The sequence below is a fragment of the Aotus nancymaae genome, unplaced genomic scaffold, assembly GCF_030222135.1.
Source record: "Aotus nancymaae isolate 86718 unplaced genomic scaffold, 86718_ANA_hifiasm-v0.15.2.pri h1tg000076l, whole genome shotgun sequence".
NCBI classification, from domain to species: domain Eukaryota; kingdom Metazoa; phylum Chordata; class Mammalia; order Primates; family Aotidae; genus Aotus; species Aotus nancymaae.
In genome coordinates, this window is record NW_026988491.1 from 24,380,771 (window position 1) to 24,402,548 (window position 21,778).

Genomic DNA, 21,778 nt, shown 5'->3' on the forward strand with positions numbered 1-21,778 from the left:
GTGGGTGTTCCTTTGTTCATTGTATTCTCGTGGCAAGATGGCTAGCAAGGATACCCTGCCTGCAGTCTAGGAAGTAAAAATTGCGTTGCTGAAAGATCCTTTGTCTCAATGCTGATTTTTCTTTGCAGCACCGAGCATCTATTTCCAACATGGAGTTATCACATGTTGCAGTGGAGGGAACAACCTTGCTGATGAATCCAGTGTGGGTGTGAGAGGCGGAGAGGGGCTCCTGCTGAGCCCAGGTGCACTGGCTGAGCACAGGAAGGGTATCAAGATCAGGCAGAGAGTTGCATGTGCTCAGGGCCGCAAAAGGGCGGTAGGGGCACTGCTCACATCTGATAACCCTGGCCCCAGTCCCCATTCTGCAGCTCAATTCAGTAGCAGCACCTCCAGCTTCTGCAAAGGAGACCACAGCTAGGGCAGCGACTACAGAAGGGCACAGCCTACCGAATGCAGGGCGTCTCTTTTCTAGGTTGTGAGGCTGAGGCTTCTTTACCCCCACTTCCTGGAAGTTCCTTCAACGGAACCTGCCAGAAATCTGCCCTTTGGATACGACGGGAAAAGCTGTTGTTGGGGAAAGGCTCGCCAGAGACATCTGCTATAAAACCATGGAGGAGGCCGGGCGCGGTGACTCACGCTTGTCTTCCTGGCTCTTAGGGAGGCCGAGAGGTGGATCGCGAGGTCAAGAGTTCAAGACCAGCCTGGCCAACATGGTGAAACCCTGTCTCTACTAAAAATACAAAAAATTAGCTGGGCATGGTGGTGCGTGCTTGTAATCCCAGCTACTCAGGAGGCTGAGGCAGGAGAATTACCTGAACCCAGGAGGCAGAGGTTGAGGTGAGCCGAGATCGCGCCATTGCACTCCAGTCTGGGTAACGAGCGAAACTCCGTCTCAAAAAAAGAAAAAAAAACAAAAACAAACAAACAAACAAACAAACAAACAAAACCCACAAAAATTAGCCGCCTGTAATCCCAGCCACTCGGGAGGCTGAGGCAGGAGAATTGCTCGAACCTGGGAGATGAAGGTTGTAGTGAGCCAAGATCGCGCCACTGCACTCCAGCCTGGGAGACAGAGGAGCGATCTCAAAATAAATAAAATAAAATAAAAAATAAAAAAAAACTCGCTGAGGAGGGTGCTGCTGACCAGGGCAGGAGATGGGCGTAAGGGAACCCCGGGGCCTCCAGCCGCAGGGCAAAGCCCTTTTCCTCTTGCAACGTCTCTCTGGCGCCCTCTACCGATAAAGCCTAACGGCGCCAGCTGGCAAAGGAGAAATACTGAATATTTATTTGAGCGGCCCAGATACGCTTTCGCAGAGAGCATCGGTGAATGTGGAGCTCAGAGAATGTATTCACAGACAACAGGAAAAAAGGTTTAGTAATCTCTTAAGTGTCCTATGTTTTCCCAACATTTACCCACGGCTTGCTCTGACATCCGAAATAATAGTGATCATTCTAGAGATTAGTTAGATGGAATTAAACAATTCCAGCTCTTGTTAAATAGGCATATACTTAATTTGCAAAATGCCGTGCAAGAACCCGTGGGGCACGTGGAGAAAACAGTGTCTGGAGGCGGCTCAGGTGCTCCGGGTCCACGCAGGACACGGGACGGGGAGGGGCCTGGCCTGGCGCCTGGGACTGAGCCCGCTCCTGCTGCAGGCGGTGGGGGGTGTTCACGCCCCTTGGCCTCTGGGAGGGGCCTGCGGCAGGAGGTTAGGGCCAGAGGAGCAGGCCCTTCCCCGGGGCACGCGGGAAACCTCTGCCCCAGGTGTGTGACTTTCAAAATGCATCAGGCTACTCGAGGATTGTTTTGTGGCTATGAGAAAATTAATTACGCAGGCCAGGCGCGGTGGCTCACGCCTGTAATCCAAGTACTTTGGAGGCTAAGGCAGGCGGATTACCTGACGTCGGGAGTTCAAGACCAGCCTGACCAACATGGTGAAACCCCGTCTTTAAAAAAAAAAGAAAAGAAAAAGAAAATTATGCTTGCACAAAACTTTAGCCAATACCTCAGAGGGAAACGTAAAAGGGGAAAGCTGCAACCCTACCCCACCCACTCCAAGGCGGCAGACACCCCTCCGTGGCCGGGACTCAGCACACTGAAGTTCTCGTGCTCCCACGCGGGCAGCACCTAGCTCCCCACTCCAGGGGGCGGGGAGAGCTGGGTCACGTCCCGGCCCCGCCCACACGCGCGGCCCCGCCCCCGGCAGCGAGCGTGCGCGCCCCGCGCGGAGACCCCGCCCCCCCGAGCGCGCGCTCGTGCGCCGCTGCCGCCATTTTGGAGCGATCCGAGTGCCGCCCGCGGCCCCGAGTCGGTCTCGAGCCGCCGGCCGGCCGCGCCGGTGTCCGTAGGCGCTGCGCCCCGGGCCGGGCCCATGTGTGTGCGGCCCGCCCCAGGCCGCCTGGGCTTTGCCTCCACCAGCGCCCTGGCCTCCGTTCGGGCCTCCACACGGGCCTCCGAGGAGCTGCCGCGACGCCCGGCCCGCAGGGCAGGTAAGTGCGGCCGCACGCCGCTCGGACCCGGTTCCCGGTCAGCCGGTGCCCCCCAAGTCACGTCCCCCGAGTCTGTCAGTGCCCCCTCCAGATAGTTATCTCCCAGTCAGTCAATGCCCCCTCAGTCAGTCAGTCAGTGCTCCCCAAGTCAGTTCCCCACAGTCAGGTTTCCCCCAATCAGTGCACCCCCGGTCAGTTCCCCCTCCAGTCAGTGCCCCCAGTCAGTGCCCCCCTAGTCAGTTTCCCCCAGTCAGTTCCCCCTCCAGTCAGTTCCCCCCAAGTCAGTGCCCCCCAGTCAGTGCCCCCAGTCAGTTCCCCCTCCAGTCAGTGCCCCCCAGTCAGTTTCCCCTCCAGTCAGTGCCCCCAAGTCAGTTTCCCCCAGTCAATTCCCCCTCCAGTCAGTGCCCCCCCAAGTCAGTTCCCCCTCCAGTCAGTTTACCCCAAGTCAGTTCCCCCCAAGTCAGTTCCCACCTAGTCAGTGCTCCCCAGTCAGTTCCCCCAGTCAGTGCCCCCCAAGTCAGTTGCCCCTCCAGTCAGTTCCCCCCAAGTCAGTGCCCCCAAGTCAGTTTCCCCCAATCAGTGCACCCCCAGTCAGTTCCCCCAAGTCAGTGCCCCTCTAATCAGTGCCCCCCAGTCAGGCCCCCCAAGTCAGTCAGTACCCCCCAAGTCAGTTCTCCAGTTTCCCCTAGTCAGTGATCCCCAGTCAGTTCCCCCAGTCCCCCCCAAGTCAGTTCCCACCTAGTCAGTTCCCACTGAGTCAGTGCCCCCTCCAGTCAGTGCCCCCAGTCAGTTCCCCTTCCAGTCATTGCCCCCCAGCCAGCTCCCCCTCCAGTCAGTGCCCCCCAAGTCAGTTCCCCCCAAGTCAGTTCCCACCTAGTCAGTGCCCCCTCCAGTCAGTGCCCCCAGTCAGTTCCCCCTCCAGTCATTGCCCCCCAGCCAGTTCCCCCTCCAGTCAGTGCCCCCCAGTCAGTTCCCCTCCGTCAGTGCCTACTCCAGTCAGTGCCTCTTGGTTTCCATCCAGTCAGTGCCCCCTCAAATCAGTCACTCCCCCCTCCAGTCAGTTACCCCCCAGTCAGTGCCCCCTATCAGTTCTCCTCCAGTTAGTTCCCCCCATCAGTGCCTCCTCTAGTCAATGCCCCCACAGTCAGTTCCCTCTCCTATCAGTTCCCCCCATCAGTGCCCCCTCCAGTCAATGCCCCCACAGTCAGTTCCCTCTCCTATCAGTTCCCCCCATCAGTGCCCCCTCCAGTCAGTGCTCCTCCAGTCAGTTCCCCCTCCAAGTCAGTCAGTGCCCCCCTCCCCTGTCAGTTCCTCCTCCAGTCAGTTCCCCCTCAGTCAGTCAGTGCCCCTCCAGTCAGTGGGGGCCCCCCACTGTCAGCTCCTGCCATCAGTCAGTTCCTCCCTTGTCAGTGTCTCCTCCAGTCAGCTCTCCCCAGTCAGTGCCCCCCCATCAGTTCCTCCCCACCAGTCAGTGTCCCTTCTAGTCAGCTCCCCCAAGTCAGTGCCCCCCAGTCAGTGTCCCTTCCAGTTAGCTCCCCCCAGTGTCCCCTCTAGTCAGCCCCCCACTGTCAGTTCCCCCCAGTCAATCCCCCCCAGTCAGTTCCCCCAGTCAATTCCCCTTCCAGTCAGCTCCCCCTCCAGTCAGTTCCCTTCCAGACAGCTCCCCCTCCAGTCAGTTCCCTTCCAGACAACTCCCCCTCCAGTCAGTTCCCCCCAGTCAGCTCCCCCCCAGTCAATTCCCCCCAGTCAGCTCCCCCCCAGTCAGCTCCCCCCCAGTCAGTGCCTCCCAGTCAGTGCCTCCCAGTCAGTGCCCCCCCAGTCAGCTCCCCCCTCCAGTCAGTGCCCCCCAGTCAGTTCCCCCCTAGTCAGTTCCTCCCTCAGTTCCCCCAGTCAGTGTCTCCCCGTCGCTGCCCCCCAAGTCAGTTCCCCCCTCAGTACCCTCTCCAGTCAGTTCCCCCCCAGTTCCCCCCTCAGTACCCTCTCTAGTCAGTTCCCCCCCAGTCATTTCCCCCCAGTCACTTCCCCGCTCAGTACCCTTTCCAGTCAGTGACCCCCTAGTCAGTTCCCTGCTGTCAGTGCTCCCCCATCAATGCCCTCCACAGTCAGTGCCCTCATTCTGTCCCTCTCCTGTCAGTCAGTGCCTCCTGCACCAGTCAGTGTCCCCTCACCCCACCAGTCAGTGCCCCTTGCACGTCATGCTCCTCTTGTCGGTCAGTGCCCCCTAATTGGTAAGTCCCCCTACTGGTCGGTACCTCTGCTATTGGTCAGTGTTCCCCACCATCAGTCCAGTCTGCCCCCCATCAGTGTCCCCTCCTGGCAGTCAGTGTCCCCCATCAGCCAGTGCCCCCTCCAGGCAATTCTTTTCTTTTTGTCACATCCCCCCATCCCATCAGTGCCTGCACCCCCATCCGTACCTGTCAGTCACTGACTGCATGGTGCCTCCCCTTCCAGTGCCCTTCCTTGTCAGTCCCAGTGCTCTGTGACCCCTTCTGTCAGTGATGCCCCCATCTGTCATTGATCTTCTCTGTTACCTCCTGTCAGTGCCAGTGCCCTCTGTCAGTGAACCCCGCCGCCAGTAAGTTTCCCTCAGAAGTGTCTCCCCCGTCCTGCCTGTCGTGTCCTTCTCCTCTTTGCCATCAGGACCCCTGTGTTAGTGCCTGCCAAGGCCCTCCCCATCAGTTCTCCCCTGATGTCAGTGTCTGTCCCCTCTTTTATGTGACCTCCTTTATCCCTTACCTGTTAGGGACCAGGGACCCTTCCCATTAGTCCTGCCCTGCTGTTAGTGACCCCAGTGCTTCTCTCCTGCCTGTTGGTGGGAGAACTTTCAGTGCCCACTGGCATCACCCTTCTTGTCCATTCACTGACTCTCCTTTTGCTTATTCCTCCTCTTTCCCTCACCACTCCTCTTTCCCGTCACACTCCCCATCACTGCTTCAGATATCACCAGTCATCTAACCTCACCTTAACCCACACTGCCCTGTTCCTTCCATCCCATCATCTCTTCCCTCACACCTGTCTCCTTCCCCGTGCACCTTACCATCCCCCACCTGCCACTCCATGTACTTGCAGCTAACCTGCCTGCTTTGTCCACCCTCTTGTTACTGACTTCTCCCGATTTGCTGCTCATTCCTGCCCTGTCAGCACCAGCTCCCCCAAGTCACTTCCATCTAGTCCCTGCCTCTCACTGCAGCCCCCACTTTGTCACTGTACCCACTGGTTTTGTTCCTAGACTGTTCTCCTGTGTCTTGTTCTTTCATCCACTCTTCTTCCCTCACGGTCCCTCTCTGCTTCTTAGCTTCTGTGGTCCCTCTCTGTGCTCTTGGCTTCTCAGTGCCCCTGCAATTTTTGATGTCCATTCCTTTCTGGTTTATCTTCCTTTTATTTTTATTTTTTACTTTAAAATGTTGTGGGTACATAATAGGTGCATGTATCTCTCCCCCTTTGACTTTTCTAACTCATTTCAGTTAATCTCTGGAATGTGAGAAGCTGCTAGCTATGAGAGAAGTTGAGGGACAGAGTCTTCCAGCTGAGAGGACAGCACCTGCAAGGGCCCTGAGGTGGGAAAGGGCTGGATATCCCCCAGAAACCTAGGGGAGTCTGATGTGCTTAGGGTAAGGGAAAGAGGCAGGAACCGGGGCTGGAAAGTTGGTCTTCTAATTAAGCCATTCCTTGCAGGTGTTAGTAGGGAGTTGGGCCTTGAGTCTGAGTTGTGGGGGAAACCTGGGCTGGAGATTGAATTGGAGAGTGCCATGATCATATGAATATTGGCACATGGACAGGAGGCGGGGGTGAGTTGAAGTGTTGGGAGGTGGGTGTAGTGATAGTAATGGTTTAGACCTTGATGGTGGATTTAGGGAGATATTTTGGAGGTAGAGCTGTTGGACTTGATAGATTAGAAGTGGGGTGTGAAAGAATGAGTGGACTCGGTGATTTCTTGGCCTCTTTTTTCCTCTCTGCCCCCTCAACCTTTCTAGGCTTTTTGATGAAATGCACGTGTGGACAGTAGCACTGTTTATTGAAATAGGGAAGCCGAGTTAGGGTGGTGGTAGGGGTGGGGGCGTTATACTTTGGAAGAAGGCAAGGCTTTCTCTTGGCTGAAAGTAGTGGAAGTCTGAGAAGTCCAAGGGTCACTAGGGAGAAAGTATCTTGCAGAAGAATCTGGAACCCAGAGGAGAGGTTAAGCTGCAGGTATGCAACTGTCAGCATGGGGATAATGTTTAAAGCCTTGGAAATGGCTATTTATAAGTACTATAGGCATACCTCAGGATACTATAGCTTGGTTCCAGACAACTGCAATGAAATGAGTATTGCAATAAAGTGAGTCAAAAAAATTTTTTTGGTTTCCCAGTGCATATAACAGTTATGTTTTACACTGTTCTGCAGTCTGAGTGTGCAATAGCATTATGACTAAGTAAACAATGTATATACCTTAATTTAAAATACTTTATTGAGAGCCCTGGCAACATAATGAGGCCCCATCTCTACAAAAATTATGAAAATTAGCTGGGAATGATGGCACACACCTGAAGTCCCAGGTACTTGGGAGGCTGAGGTGGGATAGCTTGAACCTGGGAGGTTGAGGCTGCAGTGAGCCGAGATTGCGCCACTGCACTCCAGCCTTGGCAACAGAGCAAGACCCTATCTTAAAAAAAAAAAAAAAAAAAAACAACCAAAAAACTTCATTGCCAAAAAATGGTACTAATCATCTGAGCCTTCAGGGAGTTGTAATCATTTTGCTGGAGGAGGATCTTGCCTCACGGTTGATGGCTACCGGCTGAACAGGGTGGTGGTTGCTGAAGGGTGTGGTGGCTGTAATCTCAGCAATTTGGGAGGCTGAGGCAGGTGGATCACTTGAGGTCAGGAGTTTGAGACCAGCCTGGCCAACATGGTGAAACTGTTTTACTGAAAATGTAAAAATTAGCCAGGCATGGTGGTGTGTGCCTGTAGTCCCAGCTATTTGGGAGACTGAGGAAGGATAATTGCTTGAACTTGGGAGGCAGAGGTTGCAGTGAGTCAAGATGGTGCCACTGCACTCCAGCCTGGGCGACAGTGAAGTTTGCCGCATTGATTGACTCTTCCTTTGATGAAAAAGTTCTCTGTAGTATGCAGTGCTGTTTGATAGCACTTACCCACAGTTTAACTTTCTGCATTGGAGTTAGTCCTCTCAAATCCTGTCTCTGCATTGTCAACTAGTTTATGAAATATTCTAGATCCTTTGTTGTCATTTCAACAGTGTTCACAGTATCGTCATCAGAAGTAGATTCCATCTCAAGAAACCATGTTCAGCTGGGTGTGGTGGTTCATGCCTGTAGTCCCAGCACTTTGGGAGGCCGAGGCAGGCGGATCACCTGAGGTCAGGAATTCGAGACCAGCTTGAACAACATGGTGAAACCTTGTCTCCACTAAAAATATAAAAATTAGCTGAGCATGGTGGCGCACACCTGTAATCCTAGCTACTTGGGAGGCTGAGGCAGGAGAATCGCTTGACTACAGGAGGCGGAGGTTGTGGTGAGCCGAGATTGCACCAATGCGCTCCAGCCTGGGGCAACAGAGCAAGACTCTGTCTCAAAAAAGAAACAGCTTTTTTTTGCTCATTCATTAGAAGCAACTCCTCATCTGTTTTATCCCGAGATTGCAGCAATTCAGTCACATCTTTAGGCTCTGCTTCTAGTTCTAGTTCTGTTACTATTCTTTTTTTTTGATACGAAGTTTTGCTGGAGTACAATGGTGGGATACCGCAACCTCCACTTTGCGGGTTCAAGCGATTCTCCTGCCTCAGCCTCCCGAGTAGCTGGGATTACAGGCACCTGCTGCCGTGCCCGGCTAATATTTGTATTTTTAGTAGAGACAGGGTTTCACCATGTTGGCCAGACTGGTCTCGAACTGCTGACCTTAAGTGATCTTTGGCCTCCCAAAGTGCTGGGATTATAGGCGTGAGCCACCGTGCCTGGCCAGCATTTGCCATTTCACCTTGCATTTTATTATGTTATAGAAGTGGCTTCTTAAACCTCATGAACCAACCTGTGCTAACTTCCAGCTTTTCTTCTGCAGCTTTGTTGTTTCTCTCATCCTTCATAGAATTGAAGAGGATGAGGGCCTTGCTGTGGGTTAGGCTTTGGCTTAATGTGGTACCTGGTTTGGTCTTCTCTCCAAACCATGAAAACTTCCTGCAGGCTGGGCATGGTTGATCGCACCTCTAATCCCAGCACTTTGGGAGGCTGAAGGGGGAGGATCACTTCAGCTCAGGAGTTTGAGACCAACCTGGGTAATACAGTGAAACCTCATCTCTACAAAATATGAAAAGTTTAGCTGAGTGTGGTGGCACATGCCTCTGGTCCCAGCTACTTGGGAGGCTGAGGCAGGAGGATGGCTTGAATCTGGGACATAAAGCTGCAGTGAGCTGTATTGTGCTACTGCATTCCAGCCTGGGCAACAGAGTGAGACCCTGTCTCCAAACAAGCAGAAAGCAACCTTTCTCCATATCAGCAATAAAGCTGTTTTGCTTTATTATCATTTGTGTGTGCACTGGAGGAGCAGTTTTAATTTCCTTCAAGAACTTTTCTTTTGCATTCACAACTTGGCAAACTGGTGCAAGAGGGCTAGCTTTTGGCTTGTCGGCTTTTGACATGCCTTCCTCACTAAGCTTAAGCATTTCTTTTTTTTTTTTTTTTTTTTTTTTTTTTTGAGAGAAAAAGGGGGAGAGAGAACAGGATTCTTGCTCTATTGCCCGGGCTGGAATGCAATCTAAAAATAGGTATTAAAAACCTCTTTTATGCCGATAATTGTGCTTAACAACGGAGACAGGAAGGAATAAGGAAAGAAAATAACAAACAGCCAACCAATAATTCATTTAAGTCTGTGAAATGCTATGCAAATGCTGAAGAGTGATTTACTTCCAATTATGTAGTCACTTTCAAAATAGGTGTAATGTGATACTGAGAAAAATGTATGTTCTGTGGATGTGGGGTGGAGAATTCTATAAATATTCACTAAGTTTACTTATTTCAGGTATTAACAATGTGGTGTCAAAATCTCCTGCTATTATTGTGCGGGAGTCCAGGTCTCTTTATAAGTCGTTAAGAACTTGTCTTATGTATCTGGTTGCTCCTGTATTGGGTGCATATATATTTATAATCATTAACTCCTGTTGTTACATTGATCCTTTTACCATTATGTAATGTCCTTCTTTGTTTCTTTTAGTCTTTGTTACTATTAAATTTTGTGAAAGACGAAAGTTACAACTCCTGTTTTTTTTTTGAGACGGAGTTTCGCTCTTGTTACCCAGGCTGGAGTGCAATGGTGCGATCTTGGCTCACCGCAACCTCCGTCTCCTGGGTTCAGGCAATTCTCCTGCCTCAGCCTCCTGAGTAGCTGGGATTACAGGCGCATGCCACCATGCCCGGCTAATTTTTGTATTTTTAGTAGAGACGGGGTTTCACCACGTTGACCAGGATGGTCTCGATCTCTTGACCTCGTGATCCACCTGCCTCGGCCTCCCAAAGTGCTGGGATTACAGGCGTGATCCACCGCGCCCGGCTGTTTGTTTTTTTTTTTTTTTGCTCTCCATTTAATTGGTGAATCTTCCTCCATCCCTTTGTTTTGAGTCTTTGTATGTTGTTGCTTGTGAAATAGACCTGGATACAGCGTATGGATGGGTTTTGACTTTTTATTCAATTTACCTGTCTGTGTCTTTGATTGAGGCATTTAATCTGTTTGAATTTAGAATTAATATTAATATTTGTGAGTTCAATATTGTCATTTAATGCTAGCTGGCTATTTTGCCCATTAGTTGATGTAGATTCTTCATTATAGAGATACTCTTTACGTTTTGGTACGTTTTTGGGATGACTGATACTGGTTGTTCCTTTCTGTGTGTAATGCTTCTTTCAGAAGCTCTTGTAAAGCAGGCCTGGTGGTGATGAAATCTGAGTGCTTGCTTGTTCGCGAAAAATTTTATTTTTCCTTCGCTTCTGAAGCTTAGTTTGGTGGGATATGAGATTCTGGGTTGAAAATTCTTTTCTTTGAAGATATTGAATATTGACCCCCACTCTTCTCTAGTTTGTAGGGTTTAAGGTGAGAGGTCTGCTGTGAGTCTGATAGGCTTCCCTTTATGGGTAACGTGACCTTTCTCTCTAGCTGCCCTTAGAATTTTCTCCTTTATTTCAACCCTAGTGAATCTAGCGATTATGTGTCTTGGAGTTGTTCTACTTGAGGAATATCTTTGTGGTGGTCTCTGGATTAGCTGGAGTTGAGTATTGTCCTGTCTTACTAGATTAGGAAAGTCTTCCTGAATAATATCCTGAAGAATATTTTCCAACTTGGATTCATTCTCTTCATGACATTTGGGTATGCCTATCAATCGTAAATTAGGTCTTTTCACATAGTCCCATATTTCTTGGAGACTTTGCTTATTCCTTTTTACTTTCTTCTCTAATCTTGTCTTCTCGTTTCATTTCATTAAGTTGGTCTTTGACCTCTGATGTCCTTTCTTCTGCTTGATCAATTCGACTGTTAAAGCCTGTACATTTCGGAGTTCTCGTATTGTGTTCTTCAGTTCCATTAATTCACTTATATTCCACTCTAAGTTGTCTGTTCTCGTTAGCATTTCGTCAAACCGTTTTTCAAGGTTCTTAGTTTCTTTACATTGGGCTAGAACATGTTCTTTTAGCTCACTAAAGTTCCTTATTATCCACTTTCTGAAGCCTAGATCTGTTAATGGAACACACTCGTTCTCCCTCAGGCCTTGTTCTCTTGTTGATGAGGAAGTGTGAGCCCCTGTAGAAGGAGAGGCATTCTGATCTTGGGTATTCTCAGCCTTTTTAGGCTGGTTTCTTCCCATCATTGTGAGTTCATCCACCTGTCGTCTTTGTAATTGCCTACTTTCAAATTAGGTCTCTGAGTGGACGTCCAAGTTGTTGATTCCCAGCGCCGAAATCCGAGCAACCCACTGTGCCGGCCAAAACAGCGGCATTAAGATTCGTGGTGTGGGCCGGGCGCGGTGGCTCACGCCTGTAATCCCAGCACTTTGGGAGGCTGAGGTGGGTGGATCACGAGGTCAAGAGATCGAGACCATCCTGGTCAACATGGTGAAACCCCATCTCTACTAAAAATACAAAAAATTAGCTGGGCATGGTGGTGCGTGCCTGTAATCCCAGCTACTCAGGAGGCTGAGGCAGGAGAATTGCCTGAACCCAGGAGGTGGAGGTTGCGGTGAGCCGAGATTGCGCCATTGCACTCCAGCCTGGGTAACAAGAGCGAAACTCCGTCTCAAAAAAAAAAAAAAAAAAAGATTCGTGGTGCTTTTCTGCCCGGGAATCTCCGGTCTGGTCTCCCTCCTGAGTCCCTTCTTCAATCAGGTAAATGGGCGACTCTGCCTTCCCGGAGCTCTAAACGTCGACCAAAAGGGGACCCAGTCCCGTTTACTCTGCATCAAGAATCACCGCATCGGGGCGCCGGCAAAACTGTCATGCCGGCCACAAGAGTTGCCGTGGCGACCTGTGGGGCTCCTCCGCTGGGAATCCTCCAGTCCGTGGGTAACAAAAATTCGTCTGAAAGTGTGGCGTCCTCTCGTTCTGTGCGCTTTCTCTGGGAGCTACAATTCCGAGCTGCTAATGATCAGCCATCTTGGATCTCTCTCCAGCTTAAGCATTTCTAGCATTTGATTGAAATTAGAGACATGTGACTCTTCCTTCATACAGGATTAATTGACCTAATTTTATTACTGTTGTGTCTCGGGGAGTAGGTCCTGAGGAGTGGGGAGAGAGACTCAGGGAAATGGCCGTTTGATATTAGAGTCAGAACATAGGCAGCATTTATTAAGCTTGCTGTCTTGTATGGGCAGGGTTTGTAGTTCCCCAAAACAATTACAGTAGGAACATCAAAGGTTACTGATCACAGGTCACCGTAACAGATAAAACAATAATGAAAAAGTTTGAAATATTGTGAGAATTACCAGAATGCAACACGGAGATGTGAGGTAAGCACGGCTGTTGGGAAAATGGCACCCACAGACTTGTTTGACACAAGGGTGCTACCAACCTTTAATTTGTAGAAGACATGGTATCTGTGAAGCACATAGACAAAGTATGCCTGTGTTGTCTTCTGATGAGGAAACTGGGGTAGACAACAAATTGGTGTTACAGGCAAGATTTGTACCCCGGGTAGGGGTAGTTTGACTCTAAAGCCTCTCCCTCTTTTTTTTTTTTTTTTTTATTAAGGGAAAGGCTAACTTTTTAATGTTTCATTTAAAAAAGTTTTTAGGGGGCTGGGTGCAGTGGCTCACGCCTATAATCCCAGCACTTTGGGAGGCCAAGGTGGGTGATCACGAGGTCAAGAGATCAAGACCATCCTGGTGAACATGGTGAAACCCCGTCTCTACTAAAAAATACAAAAATTAGCCGGGCATGGTGGCACACGCCTGTAGTCCCAGCTACTTGGGAGGCTGAGGCAGGAGAATTGCTTGAACCCAGGAGGCGGAGGTTGCGGTGAGCCGAGATTGCGCCATTGCACTCCAACCTGGGTAGCAAGAGCGAAACTCCGTCTCAAAAAAAAAAAAAAAAAAAAAGGTTTTTAGTGGATTCCCTAGAAAAATAGAGAAACAACAAAAAATTAAAATAATAAATTTTGGAATAATTATAACTGATTATGTATCAGGCATTTGTATGTATGTGTGTGTTTGTTTCATTTTTTTATTTTTATTTTTTGCTCATCTGACATCCAGGAATGTGTGTGTGTTTCTCTTTATGTTCCAATAAAATTTTATTTAGAAAAGCTGACTCAGAGGCTGGGTGTGGTGGCCCACATCTGTAATACCAGCAGTTTTGGAGGCTGAGGCAGGTGGATCACTTGAGGTCAGGAGTTTGAGACCAGCTTGAACAACATGGTGAAACCCCATGTCTACTAAATACAAAAAATTAGCCAGGCATGGTGGCAGGCGCCTGTAATCCTAGCTACTTGGGAGGCTGAGGCAGGAGAATTGCTTGAAGGAGGCGGAGGTTGCAGTGAACCAAGATTGCACCATTGCACTGCAGCCTGGGTGACAGGAGTGAAACTCCGTGTCAAAAAAAAAAAAAGCAGCCGACTCAGACACTTTTTAAAGTACATTACTGGCCTAGAGGAACATAATGAGACCCTGTCTCTGCACAATAATACAAAAGAAAAAATTAAGCATGGTAGCATGTGCCTGTAGTTCAGGATGGAGGAGTGTAGTGGCGCGATCTCGGCTCACTGCAACCTCCGCCTCCTGGGTTCAAGCAATTCGCTGCCTCAGTCTCCTGAGTAGCTGGGATTACAGGTGCCTGCCACCACGTTCAGCTAATTTTTGTATTTTTTTTTTAGTAGAGACGGCTGGTCTTGAACTCCTGACCTCGTGATCCACCTGCCTCAGCCTCCCAAAATGCTGGGACTACAGGCGTGAGCCACCATGCCTGGCGCCGACTGTTCCACTTTGAAGACTTGACTTCTTTCTCGTTATGATTCCATCATCCCTAAGCCCGTGGAACTCTGCTCTGACCCTTTCTTAGCTCTTTGCTATGATGCCCTTCCTGGACAAGTTTGGTCCTGGGTAATGTCTTCCTGTCATCACTTTCAGTCGTGGTCATTCCTTTTGGATTTCCTTTGATAACTCCTTTTTTCCTTCATTGACTTGGCCAGAATCTGGTTATCATGTGGAGACTGAGAACATGGGCTTTGCTCTCAGCCAAATCTGGGTTCAAGTTCTAGAACAGACAATTAGCCCATGACCTTGGGCTAGTGATGTAATTATTGAGACCTCTGCTTTTCATCTGTGAACTAGGGTTGATAGGAAACTACCTGCTGTTGGGCTTTGAGCTTTGAGTGTGGGGATGCAGCCAGCTTCTGCTGCCCTCTTCCTGTGGCTGCTGGAACCCTAAAGTCAGTTTCTTGGCTCTTAGTTTTTCTGTGCTTCTTGTTTGGACTTCAGCTTTGTTCACTGCCCCAGTTTCCTCCCTGCTGCTTTTTGGTGCTGTTTTCTGCTTGTTTGACAACGCCTTTTTGTTGTTGTTGTTTTTTTTTTTTTTTTTTTTTTTTTTTTGAGACGGAGTTTCGCTCATTACCCAGGCTGGAGTACAATGGCGCGATCTCGGCTCACCGCAACCTCCGCCTCCTGGGTTCAGGCAATTCTCCTGCCTCAGCCTCCTGAGTAGCTGGGATTACAGGCACGCGCCACCATGCCCAGCTAATTTTTGTATTTTTAGTAGAGACGGGGTTTCACCATGTTGACCAGGATGGTCTCGATCTCTTGACCTCGTGATCCACCCGCCTCGGCCTCCCAAAGTGCTGGGATTACAGGCTTGAGCCACCGCGCCCGGCCTGTTGTTGTTTTTTGAGACGGATTCTCGCACTGTTACCCGAGCTGGAGTGCAGTGGCTCGATTGCGGCTCACCACAACCTCTGCCTGCCTCCCGGGTTCAAGTGATTCTCCTGCCTCAGCCCCCTGAGTAGCTGGGATTACAGGCATGCGCCACCATGCCTGGCTAACTATTTGTATTTTAGTAGAGATGGAGTTTCACCATGTTGGCCAGGATGGTCTCGATCTCCTGACCTTGTGATCCACCCGCCTCAGCCTCCCAAAGTGCTGGAATTACAGGCGTGAGCCACCGCGCCCAGCCTGGAGTCACACTTTTACCTGCAGTGCACTTGCAGCAGGCACTTGGCCAAGGTTCCAGAGCTGCTAAGTGATGGAAACTGGACTTTATGCTGGACCTTTGTGGTCAGGGAGTCCCCTGACGTGGTCAGGCCTGCCTGGCTCAAGAGGTTATCTGGCTGCTGGGGGTGGTTTACCTTGGTCTCCAGGAAGGGGAGGAGTTGGGGCCAGGGCCCTTAGCACTGCTGATGAGGAATGTGCATCCTCATAATGCTGGCCATCTCTGTCCTTACCTGGGAGAGCTGCCATGGTTGCTAGTGGTGAGCAGGTGGAGGTTTTCAGTTTTCACTTGAGCCTTCATCCTGTGTAACAGCCAGGAGGATACTCTTCTGAAAGCCAGGAGACACTGAGAACCTGGCGTGGGGCTGATAGCCGTCCGGTGGGGCTGTGTGTCAAAGTCACCTTTCTGAGACTTTGATGGGAGACCAGCTGGGCTTACGCTGCTGGGAGGAGAATTGCTATCTTGGAATGTGCAGCGACATAAGCAGGCTGTTTTCAGCCCGTCGCAGAGTCCTTGCTGTGTTCCAGTTGCAGAGCACATGCTCCACATGGAGGTCTCTTCCCATCCTCAGCTCCTGGAAGGGTTCCAAGGCAGGCAAGGTGCTATGGACTGAATTGTGTCCATCCCAAATTCATATGTTGAAATCCTAACTTCCATTTAGTGGTATTTGGAGGGAGGCCTTTAGAAGTCACAAGGGTGGGGCTCTCAAGATGGGAATAATACCCTTATACAAAGATACACCAGACAGCCTGCTCTCTCTCTCCCTGCTTTGAGGACATGAGGAGAAGGCAATAGTCTAAAAGTGGGTAAGACAGGCTTTCTCAGCAACCTAATCAGCCAGCACCTTGACCTTGGACTTCTGGGCCCCAGAACTGTGAGAAATAATTGTCTGTTGTTTAAGGTGTTGTGTCCTGGTAGCCTCACCATATTAAGACCCCGGGTCAGTGGAGGGCAAGAAGGCTGGCTGGCTCTCTGGCTCCTCAGCCGTGGTTGGCCTGATGATGCATTTTACTTGTCCTGCATAGTATTGGTCCACATAGTATTAAGAAAGTTAAATTAATTATAAATGTGACAATTTGGGGATTTAAAAAAAAAATCTGGATTTCTGTCATTTCTTGTAGAAGCAGACGTATCCTGGTGCGCTGTGTCCTTGCACGACCGTGGTTGCTGGGGCGGGCCTGTCTCTGCTCCCTTCAGTGGGCACATGCTCTCTGCTGCCGCCGCCTTCCCTCTGCCTGCTGTCTTCCATCCAGCTTCCTTCCTGACACTTAGTGTCTTGCCTGGTTCTGCAGGCCTTTAAGTTGCAATCTGTGCTTTAGGATGTGGCAGGAGAATCAGCAGTCGGGTGACTGGGTACTTCTCCATTGCCACAGTTAAGAAAGGCTTTCACTTCAGAGTTAGAATCCTTTAGTATGTTCACCCCTGAGTGGAGCAAGCTTCCTTTTATTCCCTTTCATATTCCTGGTGTCTGGAGTTAGCCTAGGCCTGAGTGCTTCCAATGCTCATGCAAAGCTTTTTCCCGAGGAAAGTTCTCTACTTGTTCATGGCATTTCTTGGCTCTTCTTCTTGAGGGCATATAGTAGAGGCAGGAGGTGGCAACCTGCAGAATGGAGAAGTCAGCTCCACTTTCCGCAGCTGCTGCTCATGAGCCTGTCAGTCTTGCTCCTGTTTCTGCTCTTGCGGACTGGCCTGGAGTCGCACTAGAACCGGGCTCATCTCACCATTCAGCGTGCTCCACGGGAGCCAGGCTTGAGGAAGGAATCCAACCATTCAGTGTGCTCCATGGGCACTTGTTTTGGGATCCAGTCTGCAATTTCCTCATCAGTTTGGTTCCATTTACTTATTTATTTTACCAGAAAATTTTTCCCTCTATAATTTCAAATTTGTTTTATATATTATTTTCTTACAGAAGTGAATCCTTTGAGAAGTGAATTTTTAATTAACAAAGTACTAAATATATGTAGAGCTTCTAATTGGAACATCTGTCTTTATCCACAGCCCTCCCCATCCCTTAGTCCTCCTGCAAACAAGCAACGATTTTCAAACTCTATGGTTACTTGATTCTTGTAGTTGCTTTCATGAGTTAATAATTAACAGCTAACGTGTATTAAGGGCTTTACATGTGTCAGATGTTGGTTTAAGCCCCTTTACATTGATATTTTAATTTTAATTCCCATAGTAAGTATGTGAGGTAGATGTTGTGTGGACAGACTAATTGATTTGCCCAAGGTCTCGTTTTTTTTTCTTTTTTTGTTTTTTTAGAGATAGGGTCTCCCTCTATTGCCCAGACGGCAGTTCAGTGATGTATGATCACAGCTCACTGCAGCCGTGACCTCTTGGACTTAATTGATTCTCACACCTCAGCCTCCCAGCAGCTGGGACTGTAGGCACATGCCACCATGCCTGGCTAATTTAAAAAAAAATTGTTTTTAATTATGGGGTCTCCCTATGTTCTCCAGGCTGGTCTTAAATGCTTGGGCTCAAGTAATCCTCCCTCCTCGTCTCCCAGAGTGCTGGAATTATAGGCATGAGCCACTACTCCTGGCCTGGTTTTTGTTTTTTTAATTGTGGTAAATAAAATATGCATAACATAAAATTTACCATTTTGGCCACTTTTTTTTTTTTTGAGATGAAGTTTCGCTCTGTAGTCCAGGCTGGAGTGCAGTGGTGTGATCTTGGCTCACTGCAACCTCCGCCTCCTGGGTCCTGGTTCAAGCAATTCTCCTACCTCAGCCTCCCAGGTAGCTGGGAGGTATCATGGCCAGCTAATTTTTTTTGTATTTATTAGTAGTGATGGGGTTTCACTATGTTGGCCAGTCTGGTCTAGAACTCCTGACCTTGTAATCTACCCGCTTTGGCCTCCCAAAGTGCTGGGATTACAGGCGTGAGCCACCAAGCCCGGCCAGCCACTTTTTTAAAACCCCATCCCACCCCCTCACGGGGACAGGGTGGGGGGGCATTTTGACCATTTTTATGTGAACAGTTTAGTGGCATTAAGTGTATTCACATTGTTGTGCCACCATTACCACCATCCATCTCCAGAACGTTTTCATCTTCTCAAATTGAGATTGTCCCCATTAAACCCATAACTCCCCATTCCCTCCTCCCTGTGGCCTCTGGCTGCTGTCATTCTACTTTCTGTCTCCAAATTTTACGACTGTAGATCCCTTATGTAAGTGGTATCATACAGTATTTATGTCTTCAGAATTCATCCATGTTGTAGATGTGTCAGAATTTATTTCCTTTTTAAGGCTGAATAATACACCATTGTACAGCACTTTGGGAAGCCGAGGTGGGCGGATGACCTGAGGTCAGGAATTCAAGACCAGCCTGGCCAACATAGTGAAACTCTGTCTCTACTAAAAATACAAAAATTAGCCGGGTGTAATGATGTGTGCCTATAATCCTAATTATTTGGGAGGCTTAGATAGGAGAATCGCTTGAACCCAGGAAGTGGAGGTTGCAGTGAGCCTCACACCATTGGACTCCAGCCTGGGCAACAGAGCAAGACTTCGTCTCAAAAAAAAAAAAAAAAAAAAAAAAAGGATTTCACTGTGTTGGCCAGGCTAGTCTTGAACTGCTGGCCCTCAAGTGATTGACCTGCTTTGACCTCCCAAAGTTCTGGGATTACAGGCGTGAGCCATGCTGCCTGGCCTAGTTGGTTTGTTTGAAACAAGGTCCAAGTATCACATTTTCTTGTGATCACATTCTCTTTTTTTTTTTTTTTTTTGAGACGGAGTTTCGCTCTTGTTACCCGCGCTGGAGTGCAATGGCGCGTTCTCGGCTCACCGCAACCTCCGCCTCCTGGGTTCAAGCAATTCTCCTGCCTCAGCCTCCCGAGTAGCTGGGACTACAGGCATACGCCACCATGCCCAGCTAATTTTTGTATTTTTAGTAGAGACGGGGTTTCACCTTGTTGACCAGAATGGTCTCGATCTCTTGACCTCGTGATCCACCCGCCTCGGCCTCCCAAAGTGCTGGGATTACAGGCGTGAGCCACCATGCCCGGCCCTGATCACATTCTCTTACATCTCTTATAACAGCTCTGTATTCCACCCCATTCCCCTCCATTTTTCCATGTATTGATTTGTTGGAGAAATTGGGCTGTCCTGTCCTCTAAACTCTCCCATATTCTGGATTTGGCTGAGTGCATTTTTTTGGTACCATTTAACTTTTTCTTCTTTCTCTCATATTTTCTGTGAATAAGTAATTGCATCTGACAGTGTGATTAGATTTAGGTACTTTTTTAAAAATACATTTTAAAGTACAGTGGTGAAATCTCGGCTCATTGCAACCTATGCCTCCTGGGTTCAAGCGATTCTCCTGCCTCAGCCTCCCAAGTAGCTGGGACTATAGGCACATGTCACCACGCCTGGCTAATTTTTATATTTTTAGTAGAGACGAGGTTTCACCATGTTGGCCAGGCTGATCTTGAACTCTTGATCTCGTGATCTGCCCACCTGAGCCTCCCAAAGTGCTCGGATTACAGGGGTGAGCCACGGTGCCTGGCCGTAGGTATAATTTTTTGAGGGGAGTAGGAAAACTGAACAGAGAGTGAGCGGATGGATTTTAATATAACAGCTCAGAGATTTAGATTTTATTTTATTTCTTCTTTTTTTTTTTTGAGACGGAGTTTTGCTCTTGTTACCCAGGCTGCAGTGCAATGGCGTGATCTCGGCTCACCGCAACCTCCGCTTCCTGGGTTCAGGCAATTCGCCTGCCTCAACCTTCTGAGTAGCTGGAATTACAGGCACGCGCCACCATGCCCAGCTAATTTTTTGTATTTTTAGTAGAGACGGGGTTTCACCATGTTGACCAGGATGGTCTCGATCTCTTGACCTTGTGATCCACTCGCCTCGGCCTCCCAAAGTGCTGGGATTACGGGCGTGAGCCACTGCGCCCGGCCCAAGATTTAATTTTATTTCATTTACTTAGAGACAGAGTCTCACTCTGTCGCCCAGGCTGTAGTGCAGTGGCGTGATCTCACCTCACTGCAACCTCGCCTCCCAGGTTCAAGCGATTCTCCTGCCTCAGCCTCCGGAGTAGCTGGGGCTACAGGCGCGTGCTACAAGGCCCAGCCAATTTTTTGTATTTTTAGTAGAGATGGGGTTTCACCCTGTTGACCAGGTTGGTCTGAAACGTCTGACCTCAAGTGATCACCTGCCTCAGCCTCCCAAAGTACTGGGATTACAGGCATAAGCTACCTCGCCTGGCCCAGAGATCTAGATTTTATAACATTCTGTCTCTATGAGACCTTTTATTTGTTTGTCTCTCAGAAAGGAAGAGGTATGAAAATAAACTTTGGGCCAGGCACGGTGGCTCATGCCTGTAATCCCAGCACTTTGGGAGGCTGAGGCAGGTGAGTCATTTAAAGTCAGGAGTTCGATACTAGCCTGGCCAACACGGTGAAACCCTGTCTCTATTAAAAGTATGAAAAGATAGCTTGGCGTGGTAGCACGCACCTGTAATCCCAGATACTCAGGAGGCTGAGGTGGAGGTTGCAGTGAGCCAAGATTGCACCACTGCACTCCAGCCTGGGCGACAGAGCAAGACTCTATCTCAAAAAGAAAAGAAACTTTGGCCTAGGGTAGTTGGCCAGTCTTATTTCATTAAGTCCTGGGAGTGTCTAGTAGTAATTTACTCCTGAAAACTTTGTTTCAGTTCTCTGATGTGGTAAGCTAATTTATCTTACTAGTGTGTGATGTTTGCTTGGATGTGAAAACATTGCTTTTCATTGCACCTAATGCATGAAAGAGTTAATTTTCCTTACGAGGCTCCCTCCAATAGCTGTTGAGAATGGGAGAAGTTCTTCCCTTTGGCACATTGTCTCAGACAGATAAATAGAGTAGAAAATGTTTAAAGAAAACAAAAAATCTAGTGGTGCTGAGTGGTAGCACCTGGAATGTGTGCACACACGTGCTCGCTCCCTCCACACAAGTAGAGAGGATTCTGGAAATGTCATGTATATCTTTCCTGGAGACAAGTGTCATAGATCATGGCCCTTTTGGGTTAATCATAGACCTGAGGGTGGGTATCTTATATCATTTTCTCTAAATTTGAGTTTCTCTTGTGTGGTTTTCCCAGAATCTCTTTTTACTCATGTTTGAATGGCAAGTTTATGGAGCTAAAAAGAAAGGAGCTTTCAAACTTTCTTGGCTTTTTTCCTTTCTTTCTTTTTTTTTTTTAAGAGTATCCTAGACCTTTTAAAAACTGTATCTGGTAAGCCTAGTAAGAAATGTATTCATTTATATAACTAACACTATAAAATACTCTTGAAAGATCCCCAAATCAGACTTAACAGATAGACAGATATACTGTTTTTAGATAGACAATTCTTGTAGTGTGTCAATTCTCCTAGAGTTAATTTATAAATTTAATATGATAAGAAAATACTGTCAGTTTTTTTTAATATGATCATGTATGTCTTTCCTTCCCTCCTTCCCTCGCTCCCTCCTCCCTCCCTCCGTCCCTCCGTCCGTCCTTCCTTTTGTTTTTTTGAGACAGAGTTTTGCTCTTGTTGCCCAGGCTGGAGTGCAGTGGTGCCATCTTGGCTCACCACAACGTCCGCTTCCCGGGTTCAAGTGATTCTCCTGCCTCAGCCTCCCTTGTAGCTGGAATTACAG

At 48.8% G+C, this 21,778-nt stretch overlaps 1 protein-coding gene across 8 annotated transcripts in view; it reads left to right on the top strand.

The window, feature by feature from the left end:
• Positions 1-2,403: 2,403 nt before the first annotated feature.
• PPP6R2 (protein phosphatase 6 regulatory subunit 2) overlaps positions 2,404-21,778 on the top strand; it is a 98,453-nt gene continuing 79,078 nt past the window's right edge. For 7 of the 8 annotated variants that reach the window (XM_064368267.1, XM_064368270.1, XM_064368269.1 and 4 more), the window contains exon 1: positions 2,404-2,490. The gene's annotated coding sequence lies outside the window, so the exon portion shown is untranslated. Of the gene's footprint in view, positions 2,491-4,514; positions 6,048-21,778 lie in introns of those variants that run through there. The other variant, XM_064368268.1, reaches the window with a different exon arrangement.